This window comes from Globicephala melas, chromosome 8 (genome assembly GCF_963455315.2).
Source record: "Globicephala melas chromosome 8, mGloMel1.2, whole genome shotgun sequence".
Lineage (NCBI taxonomy): Eukaryota > Metazoa > Chordata > Mammalia > Artiodactyla > Delphinidae > Globicephala > Globicephala melas.
Genome location: NC_083321.1, coordinates 96,795,183 through 96,816,960, shown reverse-complemented (window position 1 = coordinate 96,816,960; position 21,778 = coordinate 96,795,183). Strand labels below are relative to the sequence as shown.

Sequence of the window (21,778 nt, the reverse complement as noted above, 5' to 3'; positions counted from 1 at the left end):
GATCAACTTCTGTTAGGCTTTTCAGTCACTATCAGCCAAAGGAAATATTCTTGTCACCAGAGACCTCCAGGTTGTCAAATCTAGTAGCTACTTCTGATTCTCATATTAATCAATTTAAGATCAGCATTTGACGTAGTTCATTGCTCTTTCTTGAAACACTTTTTTCATCTGGCTTCTATCACGGTCCTCTTCCTTGGATCTCTCCGCAGCTATTGCCTATTCTTACTCAATCTCCTTTGCTGGTTCTTTATCATCTTCTCAACCTCTAAACCTTGGAATGTATGGTCCTTTTTCTCTTCTCACTCCAGTGGTGTTCTCACCCAGTCTCATGGATTTAAAGGATATCCAGACACTGAAAACTCCAAAAACTACATCTTCAGGCAAGAGTGCTTCTCTAAACTTCACAGATCCATATATACAACTGCCTACTTGATATTTCTTCTTACAAGTCTCAAATTTAATACGTCCATTTTAGCCACAACTTCCAACACACACACATACACCAGCCTGCTTTTCCCTGAAATATCTCCATTTCACTTTCTCAGGCCAAAAATCTTAGAGACAACCGTGACATCTCTCTATCTCTTATACTTCAAATGCAAATCATCAGGTCTACCTTCAAAAAAGGTAATTCAGAAGGTAATTTGCACCACTTCTTCCATTATCACCGTAATCTAAGCCACTATCCTGTCTTCCTGTCTGCACATTAGTGTAGTAACTTCCAATAAGATCCCCTGCTTCTCCCACTAAAGTTTATCCTCTACACAGTGGGCAGAGTGATACTGTCAAAATAAGCCAGCTCATAACACTTTTCCATTCAAACGTTCCAATGGCTTCCCATCTCAGAGCAAAACTGACGGTCCTTTCCATAACTTACTAGCTCCCACCTGATCTCCAGAAAAGTCCCTGCCCCACCTCTCTGATCTCATTGCCATGACTATTCCCTTGCCCACTCTACAACTTCCTTGCCACATATATGATCTCCTTGCTGTTCTACAAATTTTCCATACCCACTCCTACCTCAGATCCATCCTATTTGCAGTTCTCACTCCCTGTATGGTCCCCAGAAAGTTGTATGGCCTGTCTCCTCCCTGATTTCTCTTCTCAAATGCCAACTTGTCAGAGTAGTCCCCCTTGATTACTTTATACAAATAACACCATCTCACCATCACTCTTTTATGCCTTACTGAGCTTTATTCTCCATCATACACCCACCACCATTTGACATGTTATATATGCATGTGTTTATTGTCAGTCAGTCTTCTCCTACTAGAATATAAGCTCCATGAGAGCAGAGGCTTTGTTTTTGTTCACTGCTGTATCCTCACACCTATTAACTAACTAACTAACTAATTAGTAATTAATTAAGAATTGTAGGGACTTCCCTGGTGGCACAGTGGTTAAGAATCTGCCTGTCGAGAAATTGTTTCTGGGGTTCAAGATGGCAGAGTAGAAGGACGTGTGCTCACTCCCTCTTGTGAGAGCACTGGAATCACAACTAACTGCTGAACAGTCATCAACAGGAAGACACTGGAACTCACCAAAAAAGATACCCAACATCCAAAGACAAAGGAGAAGCCACAATGAGACGGCAGGAGGTGTACAATCACAATAACATCAAATCCCATAAGTACTGGGTAGGTGGCTCACAAACTGGAGAACACTTATACCACAGAAGCCCACCCACTGGAGTGAAGATTCTGAGCCCCACGTCAGGCTTCCCAACCTGGGGGTCAGGCAACGGGAGAAGGAATTCCCAGAGAATCAGATTATGAAGGCTAGTGTTATTTGACTGCAGGACTTCAACAGGACTGGGGGAAACAGAGACTCCACTCTTGGAGGGCACACACAGGTAGTGTGTGCATCGTGACCCAGGGGAAAGGAGTAGTACTCCATAGGAGACTGAACCAGATGTACCTGCTACTGTTGGAGGATCTTCTGTTGAGGCAGGGGGGTGCCTGTGGCTCACCATGGGGACAAGGATACTGGCAGCAGAAGTTCTGGGAAGTACTCCTTGGCATGAGGTCTCCTGGAGTCTGCCATTAGCCCCACCAAAGAGCCTGTAGACTCCAGTGCTGCATGGCCTCAGGCTAAACAACCAGCAGGGAGGGAACTCAGCCCCACCCATCAGCAGCCAAGTGGATTAAAGTTTTACTGAGCTCTACTCACCAGAGCAACACCCAGCTCTACCCACCAGCCATCCATCCCAGCAGGCAGCTTCCACAAGCCTCTTAGACAGCCTCATCCACCAGAGGGCAGACAGCAGAAGCAAGAAGAACTACAATCTCGCAGCCTGTGGAACAAAAACCACATTCACAGAAAGTAGACAAAATGAAAAGGCAGAGGGCTATGTAAGAGATGAAGAAACAAGATAAAACCCCAGAAAAACAATTAAATGAAGTGGAGATACGCAACCTTGCAGAAAAAAGAATTCAGAATAATGATAGTGAAGATGATCCAGGACCTCAGAAAAAGAATAGTGGCAAAGATCGAGAAGATGCAAGGAATGTTTAACAAAGACCTAGAAGAATTAAAGAACAAAACACCTAGAAGAATTAAAGAACAAACAAACAGAGATGAACAATACAATAACAGAAATGAAAAATACACTAGAAGGAATCAATAGCAGAATAACTGAGGCAGAAAAACAGAGAAGTGACCTGGAAAACAGAATGGTGAAATTCACTGCCATGGAACTGAATAAAGAAAAAAGAATGAAAAGAAATGAAGACAGCCTAAGAGACCTCTGGGAAAACATTAAATGCAACAACATTCACATTATAGGGATCCCAGAAGGAGAAGAGAGAGAAAGGACCCAAGAAAATATTTGAAGAGATTATACTCAAAAACTTCCCTAACATGGGAAATGAAATAGCCACCAAAGTCCAGAAAGCACAGAGAGTCCCAGGCAGGATAAACCCAAGAAGAAACACACCAGGACACAAAGTAATCAAATTGACAAAAATTAAAGGCAAAGAAAAATTATTAAAACAACAAGGGAAAAATGACAAACAACATATAAGGGAACTCCCATAAGGTTAACAGCTGATTTCTCAGCAGAAACTCTACAAGCCAAAATGGAGTGGCATGATATATTTAAAGTGATGAAAGGGAAGAACCTACAACCAAGATTACTCTACCTGGCAAGGGTCTCATTCAGATTCCACGGAGATATCAAAAGCTTTACAGACAAGCAAAAGCTAAGAGAATTCAGCACCACAAAACCAGCTCTACAACAAATGCTAAAGGAACTTCTCTAAGGGGGAAACACATGAGAAGAAAAGGATGTACAAAAACAAACCCAAAACAATTAAGAAAATGGTAATAGGAACATACATATCAATAATTACCTTAAATTTGAATGGATTAAATGCTCCAACCAAAAGACACAGGCTCACTGAATGGATACAAAAACAAGACCCATGCATATGCTGTCTACAAGAGACCCACTTCAGACCTAGAGACACATGCAGACTGAAAGTGAGGGGATGGAAAAAGATATTCCATGCAAATGGAAATCAAAAGAAAGCTGTAGTAGCAATACTCATAGCAGATAAAATAGACTTTAAAATAAAGAACGTCACAAGAGACAAGGAAGGACACTATAGGAAGGATAGGATAGTGATCAAGGGATCAATCCAAGAAGAAATAGCAATTATAAATATATATGCACCCAACATAACAGCACTTCTATACATAAGGCAAATGCTAACAGCTATAAAAGAGGAAACTGACAGTAACACAATAATAGTGGGGGAATTTAACACCTCATTTACAGCAATGGACAGATAATCCACACAGAAAATTACTAAGGAAACACAAGCTTTAAATGACACAATAGACCACATAGATTTAACTGATATTTATAGGACATTCCACCCAAAAGGAGCAGATTATACTTTCTTCTCAAGTGCACATGGAACATTCTCCAGGATAGATTACACCTTGGGTCACAAATCAAGCCTCAGTAAATTTAAGGAAATTGAAATCATGTCAAGCATCTTTTCCAACCACAATGCTATGAGATGAGAAATAAATTAGAGGGGAAAAAAATGTAAAAAACACACACACATGGAGGCTAAACAGTACATTACCAAATAACCAAGAGATCACTGAAGAAATCAAAGAGGAAATCAAAAAATGCCTAGAGACAAATGACAATGAAAACACGATGACCCAAAACCTATGGGGCACAGCAAAAGCAGTTCTGAGAGGGAAGTTTATAGCAATACAATCTTTCCTCAACAAGCAAGAAAAATCCCAAATAAACAATCTAAACTTACACCTAAAGGAAAGAAAGAAAGAAGAACAATACCCAAAGTTAGTAGAAGGAAAGAAATCATCAAGATCAGAGCAGAAATAAATGAAATAGAAACAAAGAAAACAATAGCAAAGATCAATAAAACTAAAAGCTGGTTCTTTAAGAAGATAAACAAAATTGATAAACCTTTAGCCAGACTCATCAAGAAAAAGAGAGAGAGGACTCAAATCAATAAAATTAGAAATGAAAAAGGAGAAGTTACAATCGACACGGCAGAAATACAAAGCATCATAAGAGACTACCACAAGCAACTCTATGCCAATAAAGTGGACAACCTGGAAGAAATGGACAAATTCTTAGAAAGGTATAACCTTCCAAAACCGAACCAGGAAGAAATAGAAAATATGAACAGACCAATCACAAGTAATGAAATTGAAACTGTGATTAAAAATCCCCCCAGAAACAAAAGTCCAGGACCAGATGACTTCTCAGGTGAATTCTATCAAACATTTAGAGAAGAGCTACCACCCATCCTTTTCAAACTCTTGCAAAAAATTGCAGAGGAAGGAACACTCCCACACTCATTCTACAAGGCCACCATCACCCTGATACCAAAACCAGACCAAGATACTACAACAAAAGAAAATTACCACCAATACCACTGAAAAAAAATGGATGCAGAAATCCTCAACCAAATACTAGCAAACAGAATCCAACAACACATTAAAAGGATCATACACCATGATCAAGTGGGATTTATCCCAGGGATACAAGGATTCTTCAATATCCACAAATCAATCAGTGTGATACACCACATTAACAAACTAAAGAATAAAAACCATATGATCATCTCAACAGATGCAGAAAAAGCTTTTGACAAAATTCAACACCAATTTATGATAAAAACTCTCCAGAAAGTGGGCATAGAGGGAACCTACCTCAACATAATAAAGGTCATATATGAGAAACCCACAGCAAACATCATTCTCAATGGTGAAAAACTGAAAGCATTTCCTCTAAGATCAGGAACAAGACAAGGATATCCACTCTCACCATTATTATTCAACATAGTTTTGGAAGTCCTAGCCACAGCAATCAGAGAAGAAAGAGAAATAAAAAGAATACAAACTGGAAAAGAAGTAAAACTGTCACTGTTTGCAGATGACATGATGCTATACATAGATAATCCTAAACATGCCACCAGAAAACTACTAGAGTTCTTAAGTGAATTTGGGTAAAGTTGCAGGATACAAAATTAATACAAAGAAATCTCTTGCATTCCTATACACTAATGATGAAAAATCTGAAAGAGAAATTAAGGAAACACTCCCATTTACCATTGCAACGAAAAGAATAAAATACCTAGGAATAAACCTACCTAAGGAGGTAAAAGACGTGTACTTGGAAAACTATAAGACACTGATGAAAGAAATCAAAGATGACACAAACAGATGGAGAGATATACCATGTTCTTGGATTGGAAGAATCTATATTGTGAAAATGACTCTACTACCCAAAGCAATCTACACATTCACTGCAATCCCTATCAAATTACCAATGGCATTTTTGACAGAACTAGAACAAAAAAATCTTAAAATTTGTATGTAGACACAAAAGACCCCGAATGGCCAAAGCAGTCTTGAGGGAAAAAAACAGAGCTAGAGGAATCAGACTCCCTGACTTCAGACTATACTACAAAGCTACAGTAATCAGGACAATATGGTATTGACACAAAAACAGAAATATAGGTTAATGTAACAAGATAGAAAGCCCAGAGCTAAACCCATGCACCTATGGTCAACGGGACTATGACAAAGGAGACAAGGATATACAATGGAGAAAAGACAGTCTCTTCGATAAGTGGTGCTGGGAAAACTGGACAGTTACATGTAAAAGAATGAAATTAGGCCTTCCCTGGTGACACAGTGGTTAAGAATCTGCCTGCCAATGCAGGGGACATGGGCTCAAGCCCTGGTCCGGGAAGATCTCACGTGCTGCAGAGCAACTAAGACTGTACGCCACAACTACTGAGCCTGCACTCTAGAGCCCGCCAGCCACAACTACTGAAGCCCATGTACCTAGAGCCTGTGCTCCGCAACAAGAGAAGCCACTGCGATGAGAAGCCCACACACTGCAATGAAGAGTAGCCCCCTCTGGCTGCAACTAGAGAAAGCCTGCGTGCAGCAACAAAGACACAACACAGCCAAAAATAAAATAATAAATACGTGTATTAAAAAAAAAAGAATGAAATTAAAACACTCCCTAACACCAAACTTAAACTCAAAATGTGTTAAAGACCCAAATGTAAGACTGGACACTCTAAAACTCTTAGAGGAAAATATAGGAAGAACACTCTATGACATAAATCACAGCAAGATCTTTTTTGATCCACCTCCTAGAGTAATGGAAATAAAAATAAACAAATGGGACCTAATGAAACTTAAAAGCTTTTCCACAGCAAAGGAAACTATAAACGTGATGAAAAGACAACCCTCAGAATGGGAGAAAATATTTGCAAATGAATCAATGGACAAAGGATTAATCTCCAAAATATATAAACAGCACGTGCAGCTCAGTATTAAAAAACTAACAACCTAATCAAAAAATAGGCAGAAGACCTAAATAGACATTTCTCAAAAGAAGACATACAAATGGCCAAGAGGCACATGAAAAGCTGCTCAACATCACTAATTATTAGAGAAATGCAAATCAAAACTACAATGAAGAGGCTTCCCTGGTGGCGCAGTGGTTGAGAGTCCGCCTGCCAATGCAGGGGACACAGGTTCGTGCCCCGGTCCAGGAAGATCCCACATGCCGCAGAAGGGCTGGGCCCGTGAGCCATGGCCACTGAGCCTGTGCGTCCGGAGCCTGTGCTCCGCGAAGGGAGAGGCCACAACAGTGAGAGGCCCGCGTACCACAACAAAACAAAAAAAACCCAAAAAACTACAATGAGGTATCACCTCACACCAGTTAGAATGGGCATCAATCAGAAAATCCACAAACAACAAATGCTGGAGAGGGTGTGGAGAAAAGGGAACCCTCTTGCACTGTTGGTGGGAATGTAAATTGATACATCCACTATGGAGAACAGTATGGAGGGTCCTTAAAAAACTACAAATAGAATTACCATATGACCCAGCAATCCCACTACTGGCCATATACCCTGAAAAAACCATAATTCAAAAAGACATATGAACCCCAATGTTCATTGCAGCACTATTTACAATAGCCAGGTCATGGAAGCAACCTAAATGCCCATTGACAGACGAATGGATAAAGAAGATGTGGTACGTATACACAATGGAATATTACTCAGGCATAAAAAGGAACGAAATTGGGTCATTTGTAGAGATGTCGATGGACCCAGAGACTGTCATACAGAGTGAAGTAAGTCAGAAAGTGAAAAACAAATATCGTGTATTAACGCATATACGTGGAACCTAGAAAAATGGTACGGATGATCTGGTTTGCAAAGCAGAAATAGAGACACAGATGTAGAGTATGGACACCAAGGAGTGAAAAAGCGGGGGTGGTGGTGGTGGGATGAATTGGGAGATTGGGATTGACATATATACACTAATATGTAAAAAATAGATAACTAGTAAGAATCTGCTATATTAAAAAAATAAAATAAGATAAAATTCAGAAAAAGTTTCGAATTTTGCCTTTATCACCAATGGTCACATAAACTTGTTTTGTAATCATGTCAGGATGATGTAAAGATTAATCTGTTTTTGATGATAATAAAAGTGAAGTAGAACTTTAAAAAAAAAAAAAAGAATCTGCCTATCAATGCAGGGGACACAGGTTCAATCCCTGGTCCAGGAAGATCCCACATGCTGTGGAGCAACTAAGCCTGTGTGCCTCAACTACTGAGCTCGCACTCTAGAGCCCGTGAGTCACAACTACTGAGACCACGTGCCGCAACTACTGAAGCCTGCACGCTTTGGGGACCACGTGCCACAACGAGAAGTCACCACAATGAGAAGCCCGCATACCTCAACAAAGAGTAGCTCCCACTCACCACAAATAGAGAGAGCCTGCACACAGCAATGGAGACTCGGCACAGCCATAAATAAATTAATAAATAAAATTTTTTAGTATTTTAAAAAATAAATAAAAGTACAAGTTGCGTCTTTAAAAAAAATTGTAAGAAATCTTTTTTGATGTGTCAAATCATTTATAACTTACCCTAATCCATGAATGCTAAGGTTGCTTTTATCCTTGCCCATAACCCTTTAAGGATCCCCCACAAACTACAGGACAAAGTCCAAGCTCAACTTGGCATTCATGCCCCACCATCATCTGGTGATTCCTACCTCATGGTCGCCCCCTTCTCTACATGCATCCCTCCCTAAGAATATGCCTTTCTCCTGCTTGCTTCTGCTTATACTGTTCTTCACCCTCCTGTGATACCTTCTCTCATCTATTTACCAAACTCTACCCACCCTTCAAAATCTGGATCAAGACCCACTTCTCCTTCAAGGACTCTCCTAATCATGCCACCCAAAAATGAACATCCTCTGCTCTGTCTTCCCATAGGTCTCACTGTTGGCGTTAGTCATTTGGCGTGTAGCACACCCTGATATTTATTGATCATTGATTCATTCATTCAACAGATATTTATCTCATCAGGCCTCTATCATATATTAGCAATATTCTCTTTCCATACTTACACTTGATCTATTTGATCTATTTGTTTATGTTATAAATTCTTTGGGGGAGAAAACTAAGATTTTAACCTTATTTGAATGGTCTATGAAAATATATATATATAACAATCAAAGAAAATGTGGCCTGTTTCATGCCTCTGTATTGTTAAACATATTGTCCCATTAGCCTGGAACGCCCTCTCTCCAGCTCTTATTATTCTCGTCTGTCAGGCAAATTCTTCCTACTCTTTAAATAGAAGGCTTAGGCTGATCTGTCCTTCCTCTGGGTCTCCTCTACCTCTAACATATTGCTCTTATCTGGCTCTCATGGTTTTCTTGTTTGTCTTGTTTGGTGAATGATTTCCCCTCCTAAAACCACTAACAATGATATCCTATGGTATATTTAAGTACTTTACATTCTTCACAAGAAAAGCACTAATTAAATTCATGCAGGTGTTGTAGTCATTGTTTTGCCCAATATATCTATGAACTTTAAATGCACATTCTCATGATTCGTTCCTTATGTATCTAAAATGTGTTTCTTCCGTTTTTACCCTCACAACATCCCTGTGAAGTTGCTATGAAACAACCCCATATTGCATTTGAATTAACGAGTCCCACAGTTTTGTGTCTCTATTTTGTTTTACATATTGTTCCACTTGCCCACAATGCCCTAAGAGTAGAAAGAGATGAAGTGAATTAATCAGTAGAACATACTCAATACACACTGAAGGTCCCTATATTATTGCTCATATCTGCCATTCCTTGGGTACCGCAAGTGATATTTAGAAACAAAGAGGAATTAAGAAGCTTGATTTTAATACCAATTCTGAGAAATCTTGAAGATTGAGAAAGGTGATGTTAAGAATAGATAGCCTACAGTGGTTAAACTGGCATTTTCTAAGCAAACTACCTTGATTCAAACTCCAGCTCCACCTTTTTCTAGTTGAGTGTCCTTAGGTGTTATTTTATAACTTTTATTCTCAATTCCTTTGTCTATCTAGTGAAGATAATAGAAGAAACTAACTGATAGTATTGTGATGAGTCAAAAAGAAACATACATAAAATAATTAGCATGCTGCCTGGCACAAAGTAAGCATTCTATAAGTAAATAGATGCTATTTATAAATATTATTGTGTCAAAAGACCAGAAATAGACATATATCTTCATACTTAAAAAGAAAAATAAATTCTGGAAAAAGCTTAATAGTGAACATGATATAGACAGAATCCTAGAAAATATTATTAAACAATGACTTATGAAGAGAAAGAAGTGATCCCTTTAGGTTAGTATGTGTTCATTATGACTAAGTCAAATCCACCAATCTTATTTCCTATTTGAAAATGATTATTAGAGTGATTATACCTAATGAAGGTAGTGTATCTTCATTTTTTGTAATGTTTTATACTCTTTGGTAATTTCTTTAGAAGAATATATACAAAATGAGAATTCTGTTAGGTAAGCTGGTTAAAAATATATCACTGGCCATGATAGCAGGTTTGTCCTCCTATGGTAAATAACTAGGAAACTGGACAAAAGCAGTGAAACTATCATTTTCAGACATTAGAAAACAGGCAGTGCTTGATTGTGATCCCTAAGAGATGCAAACTAGATGAGCCCTGTGGTAGGTGAGGCATTCTGTCTGAAAGCATTTCCAAGGCCATGGTACAGAGAGAAGCAGCCCAACTAAAGCATAGTAGTCTTGCTGAATAGAGGAGGTAGAGATCAGTGTTTGAGTATGCTGAGGCAGCTGGAATTTGTGGAATAGAGTACCACAGAAAAGGAATCTACACAAGAAAAGAGATCCAGAAATTTGCATAGTGATCCTCTTGAGTCTTTCATTAAGTACTAAGCTTCACATGCTCAAGAAGAAGTGCTATGAGGCCAGGCAAAGAACAAATACTGAGGAGACGTAAACTCAACATTTCTAGAGCTCACATGAGGCTGGGAGACAGTCAAGTTCCAACCAGCCCCCCATGGAGAGAATCTGTTGATCCTTGGGGCATTCAATAGAGACTGAGAAGGGTCACACCTTAGAAATATGGTAAAACTATCCCATGGGTAAATTTATTTTAAAATAAATAAACCTACTTTTTAAATTATTGAAACAAGTCCCAAAAGGATCAGGCTGTTCCACAAGTAACCTAACAGCTTGCCACAAGAACATTCATCACTCCTTAAAAGAAAACAACACAATCTAAACTGTTACAATCACAATCTCCAACACCAATTGGACACCCAACATGAAGAAGTTGCTTGATATGTAACCCATAACCAGTAGAACATTTTAAAATAATAATACAAGAAAAACAACAATGGAACAGATAGAAACAATGAAGGTAGCAGATGAAGACTTTTAAATGGCTAATATAAATATGTTTGAAGATTTAAAGGAAAACATAAAAGTAATGAAATAAATTAAAGAGATGAAAAAGAAGTATAATGAAACTTCCAGAGCTGAAAAATATTATATCTGAAATTTAAAATTTACTAAATGTACTTACTTGATAGCAGATTAAGCACTGCAGGGAAAAAAACAAACAAACAAAAGAAAACAGTGAGCTTTTAGGCAAGCAACAGAAAGAGAAAAAGAAATGCTCAACTCTTAAGACAATATAAATCAGTCTAATATGTGTGTAAGTGGAGCACCAGAAAGGGAAGCATAAAAGAATATTTAAATGAATAAGTCAAAAATTTATCCAACTTAGTAAAAATTATAAACCCACAGATTGAAAACACCCAACAGAGAGCAAGTAGAAAGAAAAAAATTAGAATCATCATAGTGAAACTGCTGTAAATCATAGGTAAAGAGAAAACTGTAAAAGTATCCAGAGGAAAAAGACATATCCAAAGAAGTAAAGTAAAAATGACTGCAGACTTCCCCCCAGAAATAATGCAAGCTAGAAGGGAATTGAATGACACCTTTAAAGAAAATCAGTCAACCCAAAATTCTATATTTATTGAGAATATTCCTCAAAAATAGAAGCAAAATAAAGACATTTTAAAAAAAAGCTGAAAGAATGTGTCACCAGCATATCTGCACTCCAAAAACAAAAAAAAAATGTTAATGAAATTCAGGCTGAAGAAAAATGACACCAGATGGGAACTCAGATCTACATGAAGAGATGAAGAACGCCGAAATAGTAAATGTATGAGTAAATACAAAATATATTTAAATATATTGAATTTGTAAATTAAAACATTCCTCCAAATAAACTCCAACCTCAGATGATTTCACTGGTGAGTTCTAACAAATCTATAAGGAAGAAATAATATCCATCTCACAAAAACTTTTTCAGAAAACAGAAAAATGCCAACTCATTTCACAGGATAGCAATATTATGATACAAAACCAAATAATGAAATTACAAGAAAAGAAAATTTCAAACCAATATCCTTCAAAAATATAGACACAAAAATCTTAAACTATTAGCAAATTAAATTCAGCAATGTACAAAAATAACAGTGCATCATTACTAGATGAGGTGTATACCAAGAATGCAATATTGGTTTAACATTTTAAATTCAACCACTGAAATTTACCTTAGTAACAAAGTAAAGGAGAAAATTTTATAATTATCTACATTTCTTATAGAATTCGACAAGCAGATTCTAAAATTTATATGGAAATGCCAAGAGTCTTTAATATCAGTAGTGTAATTTTAGATAAAGAACAAAATTGGAAGATTTATACTATCTGATTTCAGATTCACTATAAAGCTACACTAACAATGCAGTGTGGGATTGGTGTGAGGGTAGCTATACAAATCAGTGGACAGTACAGAGGGTCCAGAAAAAGACCCACACATTATTTGGTCAGTTGGTTGTTCAACCTTTTGGTCAGTTAACTCAAACAGTTGAATTACCAAGGTAATTCAATGGAGGAAACAGACTTTTCAAAAAAATGGTGTTAGAATAACTGGAATTTGTGGGGGAAGCCATGAATCTTGACTTTTACTTTACATCACACACAAAAAGTAACTCAAAATCAATCATCAAACTGAACATAAATTTACAACTACAAAACTTCTAGGAGAAAACACGGGGGAAAAATCCTATCAACCTTTGGGCAGCAAAAATTTCTTAGGGCAAATAAAGCATTAACCATAAAAGAAAAAATGATAAATTAAACCCATCAATATTTAAAACTTCTGTTCTGTTCTTTGAAAGACACTGTTAAGAAAATAAAAAGGAAAGCCACAGACTGGGAGGAAGGAAGGGAGGGAGGGAGGGAGGAATAGATTTCTCTTTCTCTCTCTCTCTCTCTTACAATTTGATAATGAGAAGATGAATACAAACAACCCAATTTAGAAATGGACAGAAGTCAGGTCAAGCCACATGTGACAAAGCAAAGCAGAAACTATGGCAGAGGGAAGAGGCGATGGGTCTTTTTTCTTTTGGGGTTCTGCTCTACAACATCAGTGATAGAGAAAACCTTTTTAAAATAAAAATGGACACAAAAGATTTGAACAGCCACTTCACAAATGATGATATATAAATGGCCAGTAAGCTTATGAAAGAAAGCTCAAAATTATTAGTCATCATCAAAATAAAAATCCATTGCACAATGAGACACCACTACACACAATAACAGGTGTTGGTAAGTATGCAGAGCAACTAGAACTCTCATACGTCGCTGGTGGAAGGACAAAATTGGACAACAACTCTTGGAAAACTGACAGTTTCAAAGTTAGCACATATTTACCTTATACCCTAACAATTCCACTCTTAGGCATTTACCCAAGAGAAGGGCAAGATAATGTTCGTACAAAGACTTGTACACAAATGTCTGAGACTGATTTAACCGCAATACCCAAATGCGGTAATGAGATAACCCAAATGTCCGTCAACAGATGAATGAATGAAGAAATTGAGATAGATTCATATAATGGAATACTCCTCAACAATAAAAAGAACAAACTACCAAACTACTAATATAGACTCTGCCACACGAACGAATCTCAAATATGTAACACTGAGTAAAAATAGCCAGACACAAACAGTACACACTGGATGATTCCACTTGTATGAAACCCTAGAACAGGCAACACTGTACTTATCCATAGTGACAAAAAACAGGTCCAAGAGCAGCGAAGATTGCCTGCAAAGAGACATGTTAGGTAATGAAAATGTTCTAGATCTTGATCGCGGTGGTGCTTACATGGGTCCATACATATGTCAAAACTCATAAAAGTGTCCACTTGAAATGAGTTCATTTTAATGTATGTAATGTATATGTAAGTTATACCTCAATAATGTTGATTTTAAGTAATAAGATTATATAAATTGGATTTAAAGTATTGGGTTTCGTCCTCAACCTTGCCTGCATCTATACTCTTATAGAGCAAGATGTCATGTTTTGTTTTGTTTTCTCCAAATTTTTATTGTGAAAAAATTTAAATACACTGGAAAGTTGACAAAAAACCAGTACAGTGAGTACCAGTATAACACCTAGTTTATGTATTGTCCTTTTTTTTTTCCTTTGGATAGAACACTTGAAAGTAAGTTGTAGACATTTTTTCACTTCACCCCTAAAGGCTTCAGCATGCATCTCTTAGCAATAAAGATTCTCTCCTACATAAGGACAATGCCAATAAAGAAATCATGTTTACCAGATGGATTGGTGACACATAGTTGGGGGAATGTCTTATTTGTTTATTCAGCAAATGTTCTTTAAGCACCTACTGTGTGCTAAGTATTTAAGGCTATAATGGTGAAGGAAAAAAGTGAGGTCTCTATTCTCATGGCATCATCGTCTTATGGGTGAGGCAGATATTAATCAAACAAGTGGAATGCACAATTCTAAGGTGAAGGAAACCAAACAGCTCCGCGCGATGGATCATATAAAAAGGAATCCGACTGGGTGCGTAATGATGAGTGGGTAGGATTTATCTAATGGAGGGGTGCATTTTGCATTAGGAAGTCTGAGTTGGGGCGGGAAGCATTCTGAAGAGGCTAAAGGAATATCCGAGTTCGGAGCTCTAAGAACAAGGCAGAGAGTGCAACAAGATGAAGCATGAAAGATGGGAAGCCGTGTCCGAGTACATCCTGAGAGCAATGAGAGCCCCCAGAGGAGTCCTGGGCAGGAGCAATGAGGTCAGACCCTCTGGTGGTGGTCCAGCGCTGATACCACCGTCCAGGTGAGAAGATTGGCTGCTTATACTAGACCAGTGGCCATGGGGAGGCAGAAAAGTGGATGTATTTGCTAAATAGGAGGTAAAACGGGTAGTAGTTGGTGAAGGTTGGACACGGGGGATGAGGGAGAAGGTGGAATCCAGGATTCCAGCCAGGTTTCCGCCTGGGACACCTCCATGGGTGCAGCATTCTTCACTGAGATAACTACACAAAGGTGTAAAAGCAAACTGAGAGGAGGGTGGAGAAGACGGGAGATGTATGGAATCTAAAGTGCCTGGAGGACCCTGATACGGGAAGTCCCAATTACTAGCACCACCTGAAGTCTGGGAGAGCTGGGCTGGAGCTCTACTACAGCCACCATCAGGACAGAACAAATGATCAAAAGCTCTGGGGGTAACACGTATACACGGAATCTAAAAAAAAAAAAAAAACAGGTTCTGAAGAACCTAGGGGCAGGACAGGAATAAAGATGCAGATGTAGAGAATGGACTTGAGGACACGGGGAGGGGGAAGGGTAAGCTGGGACGAAGTGAGAGAGTGGCATGGACATATATACACTACTAAATGTAAAATAGATAGCAAGTGGGAAGCAGCTGCATAGCACGGGGAGATCAGCTGGGTGCTCTGTGACCACCTAGAGGGGTGGGATAGGGAGGGTGGGAGGGAGGGAGACGCAAGAGGGAGGAGATATGGGGATATATGTATATGTATAGCTGATTCACTTTGTTATAAAGCAGCAACTAACACAACACTGTAAAGCAATTATACTCCAATAAGAATGTTAAAAAAAAAAACCTCTGGGAGGATGAGATCACAAAAGCACAGTTGTGCAGGGAGTAGGGCCCAGGACAGAGCCCAGAGGAGAACCGGTAGATAAGGCCCCGCCAGAGGAAGCAGGTTCCACAAAGAACAGTGATAGAAGGAGAGCCCAAGAGGTGGGAGCACAGGCAAATGTTATACCACAGGGGCCAAGGGAGGGAAGAGAGCATTTCAAAGAGGATACAATTGCAGACGGCACCCCTTCTAACTCAAGGTTCCAGACCCAGGCAGGAGGCCAGTGGGAGGGTCGTGATAACATCTCACCCGATCGAGTACTTACTGTACGTTCTAGACACTGTTCTAAGCACCTTCCGAGAATCCTCTGATTTGATCTCTGCAACAGCCGCAGTGGGAAAGAACAGAAACAGCACTGCTCTAGCTCTCCTGCCAGAGCGGGAACTAATACAGGACTCCTGGCTCCCATTCCGGTTCTCCTTCCCCTACGCCTTTTCCTTGGCCCAGACCATCTAGCCATCGACTTCTCCAAACTGCTCCCCTCCCCCACCCATTCTCTGCACCACGGAACGTGGTGTTCACCAAGATATCTGAGACTTTGGACCTCTGGGTCTCCGTCCTGGCCCACCCTGGAGCCAGCTCGCTCTCAGGCCAGAAGAAGAGGCAGCTGTCGAGTAGCTTCCAGGGCAAGAGCATCTATTCCTGCAGACACCGGCGCAGCGCCCCTCCCTGCCCCACCTCCATGATGCAGTTATTATTCCACAGCTGGGGGCAGAACTTCTGCAGGAGTTATTATCTCTGCAACCTGAGGCGGGGGGTGGGGGTGGGGGGTGGGGGGAGGGATGGACAAGGGGGAACAGCTCTAGCTGCGTCCCCTGCACTTCTTCCTCTCCCTCGCCATCCCATCCCTCAGATTGGCATCCTTCTCCTTCCTTCCCGGGCCTTATATAGTCATGCGCTTTCACAAGTCCCAAGGCAGACTGTCTGCCAACACCTCTAGCCACTCCGCTGCCAAGGCGATGGCAGAGGCGAGTTGCAAACTCCGCGTCGGAGCCAGACACCGAATATATCTATTTTCTGCTTCTCCAGCAAGGCACCCGAGACGGCCTGGGGACCCTGGGTCCCTTCCCAGCTCGCGCCACAGGCACTCCACAGATGCTTACAGGGACACCAGGATGTCGGGGGGTGGGGGGTGAGGGGTGGGCAGGGGCCTCGGTGCCCAGGACTGAGGGAGTCGGGGGCGGGCTGGCCGGTGCACTGGGACGCAGGCAGGTGCGAACCACCGCCCGGCTCCCTCTCGCCGCAGTGCGCGCAGGGCTGCGGCTCTTTGTGTCTGCGGCTCGGCTCGCAGTCTGCGCTAGACTGGGTGGGGTGGGGAAGCCGGAAGCGGCAAATCAGCATCTGGGTCTTGAAAAACGCCTAGAAGTGTGGACATTTTCATTAGAAACCCTCGCACATTTGGGGAGAACAAGTCTGCCTGGCCAGCGGCCTTCCCCTCCGGCCCCCTCCCTCCCCCACGCCCACTCCCTATCGCCCGGCCTCCCCCCTCCCCGGTCATCTGGATCTCGTTGTTCTTGCATTTCCCCAGCTGCCCTTCTGCATTTGCAGCCCTGCACGTGCACAGACACACCCGTGCTCATGGCACCCACCCTGCGGCCCCCTTTACCGCGACCACCTCACGCTGCCACTCACAGATCCGTAAGGCAAGGATTCCTTCCCTGGCTCCAATCCCCTTAACAGAATGAGCCCTTTATTCCAAAGGAGGAAGAGAAAGGGCCTTGGGTGTAGTTAACAGGAGCAAGAGAAGCTACCAGGAAGGTTTTTTGTATGGGAGAGTGCGTGGGCCGTTGCCGTGGTTTGGGATGTTTTCATCATTTCTCCCCAAAATATACTATATGAGCAATCTAGTTCTCCACTTTGAGGGCTTCCCTGAAAGAAGACTGTTAAAAGTTCAGAGAACACAATTAACAGTATGTTTTCCCCTCACTTCACCTAAAGGCCTTTTGCTACATTCAGTTACTGTTCATTTTCTATTTTATAAATGTTAACCGATGTGCTGAAAAAACAGAGGCAAAAAATCTAGGACATTGTTGCTTTAAGAATCTAGACTAAAACACCTTAAATGAACTCTGCAGCAGACAGATGAAAAAAAAAAAGGGCCCTTCTCTGGCCCTTGCTGCTTTTGCCATTATTCATGATGTAATTTTTCAGGTGTTAGTTTGGCAGAGAAAGATTGGAACAGGGCTTGTTGCTAGGACATGAATGAAGGAGAGGAATCCCATTGGTTCTCTGGGACTTCACGGGAGCCAATGGGAATGAAGGGGATGTAGGTGGAGGGGGCGGGGAGTCAAAAAAAAAAAAAAGACTCTCCGGCTGGACTGTTCTTGTATTTGCTATGCTAAAGTGGGGTACTGTAAATTGATGGGTTTTTTTTTTTTAGGTCTATGTGTAAGGTGTGGGTGGGTAGTGTTGTCCGAGGGACTAATGCTGAAGAGTGAGCAATTAAGAGGCAGCTTTGTTCACACGGTCCTGCGTTTCACTAATAGCTCACTGTCACCAGCAGTCTGGAGCAGTCTGCAAACGAGGTTGGGCACATTTCACACCCTTACCCTGCAGAGCCACACACCGCTCGGGGGATGCAATTATGCTAGAGCTGAGTTGGGAGGTGGGAGTGTGGGTGGAGCGGGGCTGGAAGATTTCTCTGGTCTTAATCACCATACGTGAACCCCGAACAACCTTTGGCAACGTAAGTGAAACAGTTTTGTGTAACGTAAACCGGGGGCTCATCACGTTCCCTGCCCAAGGCTTCGGAACCGCCTCCCGACTCGCTTCCCGCGGCCTCTCAAGGGGTCACGGCAAAATCTGGCCCAGCAAAAGCTCCAGTTCTGATAACAACCACGTGTAGGCACCGTTGGGCCGAGAATGTCACCCGGCTGCCAGACCCGGGCTATAAAACATTCACCCACTTCAGCCGTTTGAGACTCAGTCTCCTGGCTAGCAAAGTAAGCAGTTTTGTGTGCCGGTCAAACTCAGCGGCTCGATTCTAGGCAGTTCCTTGCAAACCTAGGCAGGAAGAGAAGCTCTGATCCCTGCAGGGCCCCTGCTTTCCCTCCATTGATTGCATAGACTTGACCAGCATCCACCTCCCTTGCCGTATTCCATTGTCTGGGCTCCGGCTGTAACCCACACCTTCTCTTTCATAAACGTGCAGTGTGTGTGCGCTGGGTGACTTGAAACACGCATGCCATAAATTCACTTCTTATTGGGTTATAGACCTAGCCAGTTTATTTACACCCTGGAGGGGGCCCTACCTCTGCCAGATTCCTAACTTCAGAGATCCTGTGGCTGGAATCCAGCAATATAAAAGGATTTCTCCTTGTAACCGGAGCACTTCCTAAGACCACAGGCAGTTTCAACCAATTAACATCTCTGATTGCAACAGAACATTTTAGGAGACTCAGAAGGACCAGGAGGGTTTTCAACCATAAGCCTTTATTGGATCCATGGCAGGAACTGATCTGATTATTGATTTCTTTCTTGTGGATTTCTATGACTTCTCAAGATTTGGGGGGAAAGAGGGTGGGACATGAGCAGTAAATGGGAGGAGACAAAAGCAAAAAGGGAGATTTTTAGATAGGTCTTTCTTTTTCTGTCCGTTGCACAAATCCCAGGCTCTGCTCACATCCACCCCTCCACACTGATAGAGAACATGGCTCCAAGTGCAGACCCTAATTGCAGTCCTTCAGGTGACAGGTAGCTTGTGTGCTTCAGTTCAAAGCCAAAGTGGAGGTTGAGTAAATCTGATTTCAGACAGTCAGCATTTCAAAATAAAAGCATTCAACCTTAAGCCCCAAACAGGAGGCCTCCTTGCAGCCTTTTACCAGGAATCCTGCGAGATGTACTTCAGTCAAGGTCTCCACTCAAACCTCACTTTGTTCTCAGTCCTCGTAAAACCTCAGACTGCTTACAAAGCTGCCCCGCCTGCACCGAGCAGCGGCTCCAGAGACTAGTGCCAGGGAGTGTGAAATGCATGGGAACGACGTTGCAGCCAGCCCACGCTGAGGGGTGGGGGGCCGGCCGCCTCCGAGGGGGACAAAAGGGTCCCAGAAAAGAACAAGGAAGGTTCCATGGTGTCTTCCTTCCCTGTATCTCAATGCACTCATTAATCAGGGGCCCTTTTATATATATGAGGGAAATGGGTAAAAATCATAAGATCTGAGCTCTCCCTTTCATGGAAAAAAGGGAGAGAAAAAAATACGGGTCCAGTTAAACAATCAATATTAGAGCTCTCTCATTTAAGTAATACAGATTGTATGCAAGGCCGGAAACTAACTTCACGCCTCTACATAACCAGTTTATGTATTATTAACTCTGTATAAAAGCACTGTCATTCCTTGGTGCAAAGAACTAACAAAGGCCCCCGAAAGTTGAGAGATCTGCTTGGTGATCCCCAGTCTGCCTGGGACAGGAGCCAGGAGGGGACACCTCCACTCTGAGCAGGAAAGGACCCTCCACCCACAAACTTCAGAAAGGAACACATTTTCATTGTCACTGTGTGAACTGTAAGCTAATTATGTTTTCCTGCAAGGGAAGCAAATTATATTGATTGTACAATAAAAGCTATTGTCATTCTCAGTATATTCATCATGACTCAGAAAGATGCAAAAATATTGACTTGCTCTAAATAGCATTTTACTTTTCTCTCCAGACAGCAGTTTTTAAGACACAGAATGACCAGAGATAGTTTTGTTAACCAGTCACAGGGAGGGAATGTGTCAGCAGAGATGAGAGTTATGGGTATAACCTAAGCCACCACTTGTGAATGACAGAGCGCCCTCGGGGGAAGGATACACGTCTCAGACTTCACGAAAGAGTTAACCTGGACTATGCCATATATATTTTTTAAATTCCTTAAAACTCCCAATAGTACCTACAGTAACAAGAAATTAACAAAGCCCACTGACATGTCTGAAAGGAAGGTGATTAATTAAAGTAATTAGGCTGCACTGAATTATTAAAATATGAAATCTTCTGTAGGGATGACCAAAAAAGGCAGAACATTTTTGCAGTTCAAAAATTAAAACCATACTCCGATTCATTAGCTGAGATGGGAACTCACACGTTTTAGCCTACAGTGTTATTCACAGATGTGTAAATGACGAATATTGCACACCTTTGTAATGGTCCTTGTAAAAAGGAAAAAAAGGAAAGAAAAGTAAAAGAAAAAAAACAACAACCAGACTTCAATTATTTGGTTGCTTGTAGGACAGAGGAGATCTTTTGAAAGAATGACAACCAGCCTTTCGGGTTTACTTTGAAAATGCCCCCAGGCTTTGAAATGCCAGGTGTGTTGGGGCTTGTGACGAAAGTCAGGCTGGGGACAGTGAAGGGCAGAGAAGCACCTCTTGACACATTCCTCAGCTGTGTCTTCAAAGCAGTCGATGTCTCCTTCCTTCATACTAAATCAAATCGAACTCCTTGGCTTGGCGTTGAAATCCCTAACTGTGATGCTCTGCCCCATCTGTCCTGACCCTAGGAGACCAGCTCCAGGTCAGTCAGGCAAATCCCACTACCTTGTTCCAAACCATACTCACTTCTCCTTCTACATCCCCAGGCAGCTTGTCCCCTGCCTGGAATATCCTTTCATTCTCTCTGATCCACCCTAGTCGCCCCACCTCTCAGAACCCAGCTTCAGATCCCCACAAAGCCTTCTGCTTTCCTCTCCCAGATCTTCACACGCAGGACCTAAGCTGTCTATGATTTAATTGAAATCTGATCATGTCTCTCCTCTGCTTGAAAACCTTCCACGGCACCCTCTGCCTTCAGAATAGATGCTCAGACAAATTGGTTCCTCTGGAATCTGGCCCTAGCCTATTCCCCCAACCAGTGGGTACTGGTGGTTAACCCACTTTGGAGCCAGACCACCTGGGTGAGGACCCAGCTTTGCCACACCCG

General features: G+C 41.5%; 1 long non-coding RNA gene across 2 annotated transcripts in view; it reads right to left on the bottom strand.

The window, feature by feature from the left end:
• The window catches only part of LOC138842785 (uncharacterized), a 259,732-nt gene extending 242,097 nt beyond the window's left edge, over positions 1-17,635 (bottom strand). The window contains exon 1 of one of the 2 annotated variants that reach the window (XR_011377636.1): positions 17,516-17,635. This is a non-coding gene — a long non-coding RNA (uncharacterized lncRNA). Of the gene's footprint in view, positions 1-16,148; positions 16,515-17,515 lie in introns of those variants that run through there. The other variant, XR_011377637.1, reaches the window with a different exon arrangement.
• Between the last annotated feature and the right edge of the window lie 4,143 nt (positions 17,636-21,778).